The 12,227-nt window shown below is 40.1% G+C and overlaps 1 protein-coding gene and 1 pseudogene across 3 annotated transcripts in view; one reads left to right on the top strand and one right to left on the bottom strand.

Annotated features, from left to right (window-relative positions):
- The window catches only part of Uvrag (UV radiation resistance associated), a 330,970-nt gene that overhangs the window by 131,326 nt on the left and 187,417 nt on the right, over positions 1–12,227 (top strand). The gene's annotated exons all lie outside the window — the stretch shown is intronic.
- LOC103743017 lies at positions 10,796–11,554 on the bottom strand (annotated as a pseudogene).

The raw sequence follows: 12,227 nt of genomic DNA, 5'->3' as shown, positions 1-12,227 counted from the left end.
TCTCTCTCTCTCTCTTTGTGGTTTTATTCTCTCAGAAGACCAAAATTGGAACCAAGTGTAGTGGTGCATACCTGTAATCCCAGCACTATATAGGCAGAGGCAGGATTGTGAGTTCTAAGCCATCCTGAACTACATAGTGGAACTCTGCCTCAGAAAACTAAAGGGCTGGGGATGTTTAGGGGGTAAAGCACTTACCTAACATGCACAAGCCTCTAGCTTCACATTTTAGCATCAAAAAAGAAAAAATAAAAGAAGGAAAAGTTAATTTGGATCATTCAGAATTTTTACATATCTCTGTTGTTCAATCTATGTTCTGGTTTCTGAACATGGAAATTAGAGTTGTAATAACTGCATTAGTGGCCCTGTCGACCAATCTTATAGTTACTTTCAATTGATTAATTTTGCTCCATATTTTGGGTTTTTTTTTTTTTTTGTATCTTTGTATATATGGCAATTTTCCACTGGACACCAAGCATCCATTATAAACTTTACCTTATTATTGGCTGAGTTTTTTTACATTCCTATAAATGTTTTTGAGATTTATGAGATACAGTTCTGTCATGTCTTGCCTTCACTGTTTGCTTTTAGGCTTCTTTGTCTGGACAGCAGAGCATCCAGTGCAGGTTCAGTCCTGGCGGTTTTATCTGCTTCTGAAGCTCAAACTCTGGAGCACTTCCTTCCTTCTCTGGCTCATGGAGGGTGAACCCTCTTCAGACTGTGGGGAGCAGGTGAAGTTCCTCCAGAAATCTTTGCTTATTGTTTTTTCTAGTCCTTTCAGATTATTCTTTTCCTGGCATTGAATTATTTCCTCAAATGGCTCAGTGGTCAGTACTCAGCTGAATGAATACTCGAGTGTGGCCCTGTGCAGAACTCTGTAGCTTTCTGTATGCAGCTATCTTCTTTGGTCCAGTACTTTGAGGACTCTAGCCAACATTCATGGGCTCCCTGGGCTCCCATCCCCTTCTATCCACACAGGTAGACTCTCTTGCTCTGTTTGGATCCTGTTCCCTGTTTCTCATCCCGAAACTTCCTCTAGGCCATAAGCTGGGCTTACAAACATAGGACTCCCTTGTAGCTCCCTAATCTCCCATGGCATTTGTCTTTGTTGCTATATAGACAGCCTTAAGAGCAATTGTTTCCGGGGCTGGAGAGATGACTCAACAGTTAAAAGCACTGGCTGCTCTTGTAGAGGACCTGGGTTCAATTTCCAGCACCCACATGGCAGCTAACAACCATCTCTAACTCCAGTTCCAGGGGATTCGACACTGTCTTCTGACCTCTGCAGGCACTGCACAACATTCAGGCAATACTCTCGTACACATTAAAAAATATATTTAAAAAAGAACAGTTGTTTCCTATGTTTTCTTAGTTTATTAAAAATTTTAAAAATATCTCGTGTTGTATCTGATGGAAATTAAATTTTAATAATAATCATTTTAGTGATAGTTCACTAAAGAACATTTTAGTGACATCAGAGTAAAAAGTGATCTTTCTCTGCACCATATTTTTGTGGAAGGTGTGAACATTTGTTGTAGCATTCCCTGAGCCTCTGCTTTGTTCCCATTCAAACTTGAACTGAGCCCACTGTGTGGAAAACGTGCAGTAGGCTAGGCATACCAGAATGGGAGTTAGGTCATATGATCTGTTTTCTTTCCACAGACAATCTCAAAGCTTAGAACTTCTGAGCAGTCACTTAATACCCTTTGAATCTTAGCTCTTAAATTGGCAGAACTGAAGTTTGAACCAGATCTTTTGGCTTCCATTTGACTTTCCCCCCCCACTAATAGCAAAGTATCCTTATGTAACCCCTACACACACACACACACACACACACACACACACGTGCATATGCATACCTGTTCACACCTACATAATTGTATAACTCTGGAAGCTTCCTGTACATGTAATCTTGAGTTCTCACGCTCTTTAGATCAGTTTTTGCTTATCAGTGCTTAAAAGACTTGTGAGGCATTTGAGAATGTGTGAGACTAGAGATGAACGAAGGCCAATGGGAAGAAAAGAGGGAAAAAGGAGAGTATGGTGGTTTATGTTTTGGAACAGACTTCAAGAGTTGTGAGTACTAGTATGCTGGTAGAAGCCCGTCTTTGGAGACACTGCAGTAATTTTGATCCATGTCCAGTTAAAACTGTAGCAGAACTGCCAAGATAGAAGAAATTCTGGGTTTGCTCATTTTCTTCAGATAGTGGGCCAAATGGAGGAATTTGTTAAGCCAATTCTGAAACACTACACCCAAAACTAAAATGAGCAAATGTAATCACGTGCCTTGGCAACAGGCGATTCCATGAAAATGCTCTAATTTCTAGGAGTAACTTTTAACTTTCTTATACCAGTAATAAGACCATGTGTGTAACTCTAAATGTAGCATGCAAATGGGACAAAGAGATCCAGAAGGTAATGTATGGAGGAAGTAGTAAATTGGAAGTTGGACTTGGGCTTTGGCCCCAGCTCTCTGACTATAATAGCTTTGAAACACTGGGCAAGTCACTTAAACTGAGGTTCTGTTTGCATAAAGTGAGAGCTTGAATTAAAGAACCTCTAAAGTAACTTGTAGTAGGAACATTATTGTGATCCTTTGACCTAAAGGTGAACTCGATCAACAGGAGTCTCCACATTATTCATACAATAGCACAAAAAGAAACCAAAAGGCTTCATTATACCATCACACTCTGTTATCTGCCTAAAAGTTCACTATCCCATCTAATTACCCATCTAATGCACAAGATCTGGTGCAAATCAGCATCAAAGCCTCCAACAAGATAGAGATTCATTATTAATGAGGGTATTCAGAGACTGGGAAATAGATTGAGTGGCAACTCCCCAGAGTGTTTTGGGCACTGACATTTCTGCTGGGATAAATATAGTGGTCAGAGGAAATGAAGAATACTAATAAGTATTCTTATTAGAATTAGAATGACTGCTGATGTTTGAGTAGACAGAAATCAAGTGATAAAATTATAGATACCTTGAAGTTTCTAACCCTCATAATAAACCTTTGGAGAATGCAGTTTTGCTGAATATGGTGGTCCATGCCTGTAATCCCAGCACTTGGGAGGTGGATGCAGGAAGATCAGGAACTCAAGGTCATTTTCAGCTATATAATGAGAATTTGAGGGCATCCTTGGACTACACAAGATCCTGTCTCAAAAAATAAAATCCAAAACTCAGAAAATCCGCCCATAAGGCTGGGGAGATGGTACAGTCAGTAAAGTACTTGTCTTGCCAAATGTGAGTTCACATCCCCAGAACTCATAAAAATTTGGGTGTAGTGGCACATTCCTGTAATCCCAGCAGTGGCAAGGTAAGAGATGGAAACAGGCAAATCTCCAGAAGTTCCCAGGCCAGCTAGCCTGGTTCAGACCACTGAGAGAGAGACACAGTCTTAAACAAAAAGATGGAAGGAAAGTAGGTATCCAAGGACCAACACCCAAGGCTGTCCTCTTAACTGCACACTGGGTATATGTACTGCCACCCCATGAATGCACCCAAGCCCCCCTCCCACAATGCCCCCACGTATATATAAAACAAAACAAACAAAAGCTCCAAACAAGGGAAGAATGTAGTTTTAGCTTCATTTCACAATGAAACACAGAAAAGTTAGAAAACTACTACAAGGTCACATGGTCAATAAACAAATGAGCTGGACTTCAGTCATTGTGCTGTCACCGCTCACTTTCCTGTTGACTCTACTGCACTGTATGTTATATTATAAAATCAAGTGTATCATATTGCCTCCCGAGCTTTCATGGGTAGGTAATACTTAGCAGTTGTAAAACTTATGCCTTTAAAGAAATAATTCCTATGACTTTGCTATTTAATTTTGCATGGTTATAGACACCATTTTAATTGTTCTGGACTCTTATTTAGACCAAATCCTTTTTTTATTGTTAAGTAGTTCAGGTGTTTCTGATACATGACCCAATAATGAATTGTGGTGTAATCTTCAGATTATCTGTCAGTCTGGACCATTAACCATTCTGCTAAGAATAAGAGGCGTTTGTAAGATGGTGTTTTCAAAATCACGAATGAGCATATTACTTAGGTTGTTTTTTTTTTTTTTTTGTAGTAAATTTTTCTCAGTTAAGGGGGAGCCAACGTCATTCAAATACCCTCCTAATTTAGCTTCTTGTTTATTCAACAATAGAGCTAACACAAACTCCATGCAGTCATCTAGATTGTTGTTGTCATTTCCCTTTATCTTTAAATATTAAGTTCCTTTGGGAATTAGGACTTTCCTTGGATTTTGTCAAGCATGAACAAAAAGTATTAAAATGTGTTTTCAACAAAACCTTCTTTCAAGTTAATCATCAGTAGCACCAGATTTAACGTAACACCCTCAAACTGAACTTGTTTCATTTGGTGCAGAGTCTGCTTCTCATCAAGAAAATGTCAGTTGTCTACAGCTGCGTGCTCTAGAAAACTCCATCGTGTACTCAAAGCCACAGTGTAGGAGAACTTTTGATGCCAAAGCTGAAGGGCCAAGTGGAACGTTGCTAGGAACACTCGAGTGGGCTGTTCATGATCTCAAGCCTGAAAGTGCAGAACCCTGGGAAGGTGCCGCTTCTGAACCCATGTAATTTGTGTAAGGGAGAGGATGGTTGGAAGAGGCCTGAGACTTGGTCATGCATCATGGCAATGGAAACAAGTCATAGTGAGTGCTAGAAAAGCTTCTGCACAGCCGAAGAAACAATCAACAGAGTAAAGAGGAGGTCTACAGAATGGGAGAAAATCTTTACCAACCATTCATCTCATAAGGGATTGATATCCAGAATATATAAAGAACTCAAAATAATAAGGCAGCAAAAGAACAAGTAATCCAATAAATGGGTAAATAAACTGAACAGACACTTTTCAAATAAAGAAGTACAAATGAAGCTGGACATGGTGCCACACACCTTTAATTCCAACACTTGGGAAGCTGAGACAGGTGGATCTTTGAGGCCAACCTAGTCTATATAAGAATTACAGGCCAGCTGGGGCTATAGGAAGGCCCTGTCTCAAAAAGACAAAAAAAAATAAATACAAATGACCAATACATGCATGAAAAAGTATTCAGTATCTCTATCAGGGAAATAAAAGTTGCAGCTGTTGTAAGAGTCCATACCACAGTCAAATGGCTGTCATCTAGGAAATAGGACAATGACCATTGGTAACGATGTGGAGAAGGGTGATGGGAGTGCATTGTTGGTTGGAGCATACATTAGTCCAGTATCCATGGAAGCAGTTTGCAGATTCCTGAAAAAACGGAAAGTAGAATTTCCATGTAACCCAGCTGTACCATTTCCGAGTTTATGTCGAGAGAACCAAAGTCAGCTTACTGTAGAGATACCAGCATACCCGTGCTTAGTTCTGCCCTGTTCACAGTCATAGCCAGACATGGTGGCAGACTATATAATCACAGCACTAGAGAGGAGGAAGCTGGTGAATCTCCATGAGTTTGAGGCTGCGTGCTCTACATAATGAGTTCCAGGCCAGTTAGGGCTATATAGTGAGACTTATGTCTCAAAAAACAGAACAACAACAACAACAAAAACCCCAATAGCCAAGTAGTCGTGGAATCAGTCTGGGTACCTATCAATGGATGAATGATAAAGAAAATTGGGACATTATATAATATCATATAGTGGAGTTTTATTCAACATAAACAAGTGAAATTAGGTTGCTTGTTCAAGAAAATGGATGGAACCAGAGAGCACCATACTGAATGAAATAGACCAGTCTCACAAAGACAATTACCATGTTTTCTCTCATATGGGGAATGTAGGAGGAAAAGGAGATTAAACTGAAAGGCTGCTTACTATTATGGATGCAGAAGGCAAAATTGAGAGTGTAAGAAAGGGTCATTGAGGGGGTCAGCCTCTTAGCATATTATATGCATGTGTGAAAATGTCATGATGAACCCCTTTACTTGTACAATTAATGAGTACTAATAAATGCAAGGTATTTTACAGAGATGGAATACCAATTACAATTCAGTTTTGAGTATTACATTTAAAAATAAGATTTAAGGACAAAGGAAAGAGCCCAAGAACATCTAATTGTTGGATGAGTTTCCCTTGTTTGTTCTTGGTTAATTTCACTCATCTTTTTAAAAATATTTTATTTATTATTTTTATTTTATGTACATGCATATATTGCCTGCATGTAGGTAAGTGCACCTGTGTGGTTCAATGCCTGAGGAAGACAGGAGAGGCTGTCGGATCCCCTGGAACTGGAGTTACGGACAGTTGTTAGCTGCCAGGTGGGTTCTGGGATTCGAACCCGGGTCTTCTGCAAGAATAGTCACTGTTCTTAACCATTGAGCCATCTCTCCAGTCCCACATATCTTCTTGCTTTATTCTTTTGCATTAAAATATGTCAGCAATTGTCTGATCTTCAAAGAATTTGGATACATTATTGGAACTCTGTATTTGGTAGTGAGTCTCCTAGTTTTCTGAGCTGTGTTGTCTTTTTACCTTGAAGTAAATCTTGTCGCTGTCCTAGGATTAAATGTATTGTTCTTTCTTTCTTGCCCCTCATTCCTTAGCCAAACCCTGTGCCTCTTGCTCAGACATGGCAATGGAGCTTCTCCTTGCTGTCTCTACACAATAGTGACCTCATGATGGGAAAATTCTCTCTCTGTGGTTTACAAACCCATGTATTTTCTTCACGGTTCAACACCACTGCTTTTTGTTAGGATTTAGCCAAATTCTGTAATTTCCTTTTTGAATTCTCTTCTTGTGAAACCCAATTAATTAAAAATACTACTTAAACTGCAGTTTCAAAATGATTTTTCAAATCACATGTTGCTAACTGTACAGCTGTTTGTTACTACAGTGGAGGAGGGGCTGCAAGTGAAGACAAGAAGTGGTTGAATAAGATTTAGTACCTGGGAAAAACAGATGCAAGATAATAAGTGCTGAACTTGGTGCTTACTGAATAAAACAGCATGTGAAGTACTCCAGATCATTAGTTTTGTGTGCATTAAAACAGAATTAGAGAAAAGAGAAAATGTGTGACTTGTGAAGTTTTCAGGAAAGGGATGAAGACAGCTTGGGTTGGGAAAGGGGTTTTGAAGATCTGCCGAAAGGGATAAGAGCACAAAGTAAGGAAAAAGGATGTAGGTATGGGAGGAAAACTCCACTGGGGCAGACACATCTTGAAGTGATAGCGTGGCTACTGAAATCACACTGTGAAGTGTTGCTTGGTTGGATAGGCACAATAAGCCAGTGAGTTAGTGGGTCCTAAAAGCAGTGAGATTTACATAGCATTTTAGGAACCAGAATATTTGGTTCAAATACATTCTTCTTGTACCATCTTTCTTGTGAACAATGATTCAGATTTATAAGATGGTTGACCAGGGTTAAAGATACAGTCAATGGCCATGAGTCACAGCAAAATCAAACAGCTCATAATGAAATTTCATTGTAGTAATGAAACTAAAATTTATACTACACTCATACCGTACCAGCTGAGATAATCAGTCTGTTATAACTAGTTTAATGGAGAAACTTGAAATCAAAGGCATTTGAGATTGTGCATGTTGGCTACATCTAATGACTTTGCTGAACTCTTAGTCTAATGGTTTCCTTTTGGATTTGGGGGGCTAGTGTGTTGTTTTATCAGGCTTTATTATTATTTTTAAGAGATCGGTGCTTGGATCTTGCTCTGTTGCTCAGACTGGCCTGGAACTCCTAGGTTCAAGTAATTCTGCCTCAGCTTCCTGAAGAGCTGGGACTATAGGTATGCTACACTATGTCCGATGTAGTGGCTTTCATTGACTCTCTTGAGTGTGTAAGGTAGATAACAATGTATATTATTGTAGCGGGATCCAACCTGAAGTACATAGTGAGACTCTGTCTCAAACAAAACTAAACTAAAGCAAAATACAAAACAAAAACCTGATGGTTTCTTCTCCTAGTTCTGTGGGTGGGGTGACTTGAGCTTCACTGGGTGCTTTCACTGGGAGCCTTGAGTGCAATGGCAGCAAGAGCCATGGTGGAGTCATCAGAAGATTCTCCTTGGCTCCACATCTGGATGTGTCTTCTCTCACATTTGTTTTGCTCAGTGGGGACCACTGGAGCGATTGGGGCTGGCTGGGCATGTCCCTCTGAGCAGCCTCTCACGTGGCTAGCTCAAGCTTCTTCACAGGGCTTTCTCAGGGTAGTCAGATGTCTTATATGGAGGCTGAGAAGTATAAATTTTCCAGGCTAGTTAAAAGTATCATTTACACAGACATAATTAAATTTTTAAACCATTCTTGCAGTCCTGGGGTAAATTTTACTTGCTTGTGATTTTTTTTTTTTCTTTTTAAATACACATTGGTTAGACATGTTGGCCTCTTACTAGTTTTTGGCAATTTTTATAAGCGAGGCTTGCATGTAGTTTTGTGTTTTGTGTGCCATTCCTTTACAAATCAAAACTGGTAAGGGGGGTTATGCTACTGTAACATAAGTCAAGGAGCTACATATTTCCCAGGATTTGAGACAGTCTATATAATTTGAATTTGAGTTGTAGACCTCACTTTTGATCTTTGTCCACTTTGTGCTGTTGTTACAGAGTACCTGCCATTATCCTGAGACTCTTCATGTTACTCTGTCTTCCTCACATAAAATACATTAAGTGCATCCCAACAGTCCCCAGAGTCTTAGCTCGTTCCAGCGTCACCTCAAAAATCCAGAGCCTCGTCTAATTAGATATGGATAAGGATCAAGACATGATTAATTCTAAGGCACATTTCCCTCCAGCAGAGAGCGCATTGAACTGAGTGAGCTACATGCCTCTGCAGTGCCATGGTGGAAGACCTGTAGGATGACATTTCCATTCCAAAACAGAAATGCAGAAGACCAAGCAGTTAATCAAAAAAAAAAAAAAAAAAAAAAAAAAAAAAAAAAAAAAAAAGAAAGAAACAAGGGAAGAAATGAGGATAACGGGTCCCAAGCAAGTCCAAAACTCAACAGGACAAACAATATTACATCCTAAGGCTTGTGAACAATACTTCATATAGTGTCTCATAGGTGAGAGATGGACCCTCAAAGACTCAGGTGGTTCTACTCCCATGACTTTGCCTGGCCCAGCTTGTGCAGCAAGTCACACGGATTGGAATTTCATGTTGGCAACTGTATGATTCTGAAGTCTTGAGGGCAGCTCCACTCTCATGATTCTGTAAACCATTGCCCTAGTGGAGACCGCAGGAGCCCCATTCCCTTGGCTCTGCTTGGCTTTGCCCTGACAAAGTGGAGACTCAGCAATGCCTTGGAGGTCATTCCTCCACTGCCTTGGTCACTAGCACCTGACTTCCTTGGCCCACACTTACCTCCTTAATCAAACAGTTTCAAACATTCTTTCTGCATGTTTGGCCAGGTTTTTTCCAGATCTTTATTGTTCTGCTTCTCCTTTAATAACTTCCATTTTAAAACTATTTCTCTCATTTTGTATTTTATTACATGCAATTAAGAAGCCACAAAGCAGCAGGAGTGCTTTCTTTCTTTGATATTTCTTTCCCCAGATATCCCAGTTCTTTACTTTTAAATCCTGCCCACCCACCTTCCCCCTTCCGACATAGACAGAATTCTACCACGCTCCTGCACTTTATCACAAGGGTACTCTTTCCTCCAGCTTCCATTGCCTTGTTCCTCATTTCCATCTGAGGCTTCATCAAAATTGTCTGTTTTTCTCCTCTCTCTCTCTCTCTCTCTCTCTCTCTCTCTCTCTCTCCCCTTTCTTTTTGAAACAAGGTCTCCCTGTAGCCCCAGCTGGCCAGAACTTGCTATGTAGACCAGGCTGGCCTTGAGCTCACGGAGATCTGCCTGCCTCTGCCTCCTGAGTGCTGGGATTAAAGGTGTGCACCATACCCAGCTTGTCTGTACTTTTCACAGACAGTCCTACCAACATTTCAGTCATGACTATTTTCTAAGATTCTGGCCCTTCCTGTAGCACTCTATGTCTTCTGCACACTCACCCAAATCTTCACTCTCCAGCAATGCTCCATTCACAGTAATCTATGTTTTTTCTAGCTTGTTCCTACAAATTCTTTCTACCCTATGTTCATTCTTTGGTTCTAAAGCTGCATCCACATTTTCAGCCCTATGCTATGCAATGCCCCACTCCTGGGCCCAGTGTTCTTAGTTTCTTCTGTGCTGCTGTAGCAGAATACCTGAGACTTGGCAAATTATAAGAAACAAATGAATTTCTCACAGTTCTAGAAACTGGGAAGTCCAAGATCAAGGCACTGGCGTCTGGCAGGCCTTCTGGCTGCATCAAAGAACAATAAAGAGAGGGTCAGGGGGAGAAAAGAATGCAAACTTACTTTTTACAACGAACCCAGGCCTGTGATAATGGCACTAATCCATTCACAAGGATGGAGTCCTTGTGACCTAGCACTGACTGAAGAGTCCTCCTCCCAGTATTGTCAAAAGCAATTGGGTCTCAACCCAGTTTCTGGAAGGACAAATGTTCAAACTAGAGCACCCATGAAACCCTCAGGGCCTACAGGGCCCCTTTCCCTGCTTGGGTTGCCATCTATAATTTGTTTCAATTCTCACTTTATTGCAAGGCAGTATAATTAATTATAAATTTAAACTATAACTTGGTGATTTTAGTCAGGCACCAAGTCCAAATTACAGAGTAAGGATCAGAAATATCTGACTGGCCAATAAATTTAATCCACTAGACGAACCTTGAACACGTCTTAGGAAAGGTACACTAATTTCAATGGACAGCAATACAGAAAAACTGTCGCACAGACAAATTTCCATTCGTTAACTGTTTCTGGCTGTCTCAATTGTGATAGCTACATCTACATCACAGGCTGTGCTTGAGCCTTCTTCACGAGCAGCTTCAGATCTTCGATGGACTTGGTAATTGTCTCTTTTTCCTGCTGTGCAGAGATGCTCTGCACCATTTGCTTCTCCACCCAGTCTATCGTGTTCTTGCTCCTTTCGACGTATCATATCCTGCATGGAAATATGATAGTCCAGGTGATTCTTCACCTCCTTGTATACTCTATGTAGCCGCTCCCGGTAAGTGACCTCCAAGGCCGTGGCATTGTTATTCCTCTGAATGTCAAAAAGGTAGTGGCACTTCTGAACCAGCTCCTGCTGTGCCTTCTCTCCATCGGTTGCATCCTGGATTTGCTTGATGTTTGCTTGCTTTACTTCTTCTAGTTGAGCAATTTTTTGCTCATTCAGTTTATCAATAAATTCTCCAATAGAAGCACCATTAATCCTACTACTGCTATGGTGGAGAAGGTCTCTGGGGGAGATCACATATAATCACATATATTTCTTTGGACAGACAATACAAACTAAGCCCAGTTCCAAGCATGTAGGGTCCTGTCACACCAGTTTTAGGATAAAGGAACTGGAAGAATTCCTCAGGGATCAGCCCTAGATGCACTTTTCCTCCATATTCAGGAAGAGGTGGTACAGGGGCGAGACATGGCTGCCCTGTGTGAAAGGCCCTTGTTGCCTCTCATACCCCGGGCCCCAGGACAGCTGCGTTCTTCAGGCACGGGGCCCTCTGTGGTCATGGCAGCAAGCACCACTCGGGACAGCATGGTCAGCGCAGGTCCAGACTGCAAGCTTTGCGTCCCCGTGACCCCACCATCTGTAATTTTTTGTTAGTTATTGATCTGTTTAGGTTTTGCACCTCTTGTTGAGATAATTTGCTAATATGTATTTTGTTAAAAAAAATCGTTTACTTTATTAACAAATTACTGCCATAAACTTACATATAACATTCCTTTTAAATTTTTTTTTTCTCTTTCAAAATTAGCTGTAAATTTTGAGGTTCACAGTTAAATTAATACAGTTATACAATATTGAACTCAGTATAACCTTTATAAGACATAAAATTGAATGAGGTTTTAACTTTTTTTTTAAAATTACAACATAGAATAAGTAGATTTAATAAATGTTTATAGCATATTTCATCCAACAGCTGTGGAATATACATTCTTTTCAGCAGTCCAGGTAACTTTTTCTAAAATAAATCACATTTTTTAATTCTTATTCTTTTATGAAGTTAGTTAAAAATTAATGAACAACAAATTAAAGAGACTGCGCTGCAATTAAGTTAGAATATTCTAACTGGAAAACAATTACTGTGAAACTATTTACATTCTCATAGAATTATAAACATTTCTCAAGGAATACTTTACAGCACAACTTTTTTTTTTCATACAGAAGAATTCATTTCAAAGCAATTGACATTGAGACGTTTTCACATGC

Source organism: Nannospalax galili, unplaced genomic scaffold (assembly GCF_000622305.1).
Source record: "Nannospalax galili isolate Female #2095 unplaced genomic scaffold, S.galili_v1.0 scaffold278, whole genome shotgun sequence".
NCBI classification, from domain to species: domain Eukaryota; kingdom Metazoa; phylum Chordata; class Mammalia; order Rodentia; family Spalacidae; genus Nannospalax; species Nannospalax galili.
The sequence above is the reverse complement of the archived record's forward strand: the minus strand, read 5'-3'. Positions and strand labels throughout refer to the sequence as shown.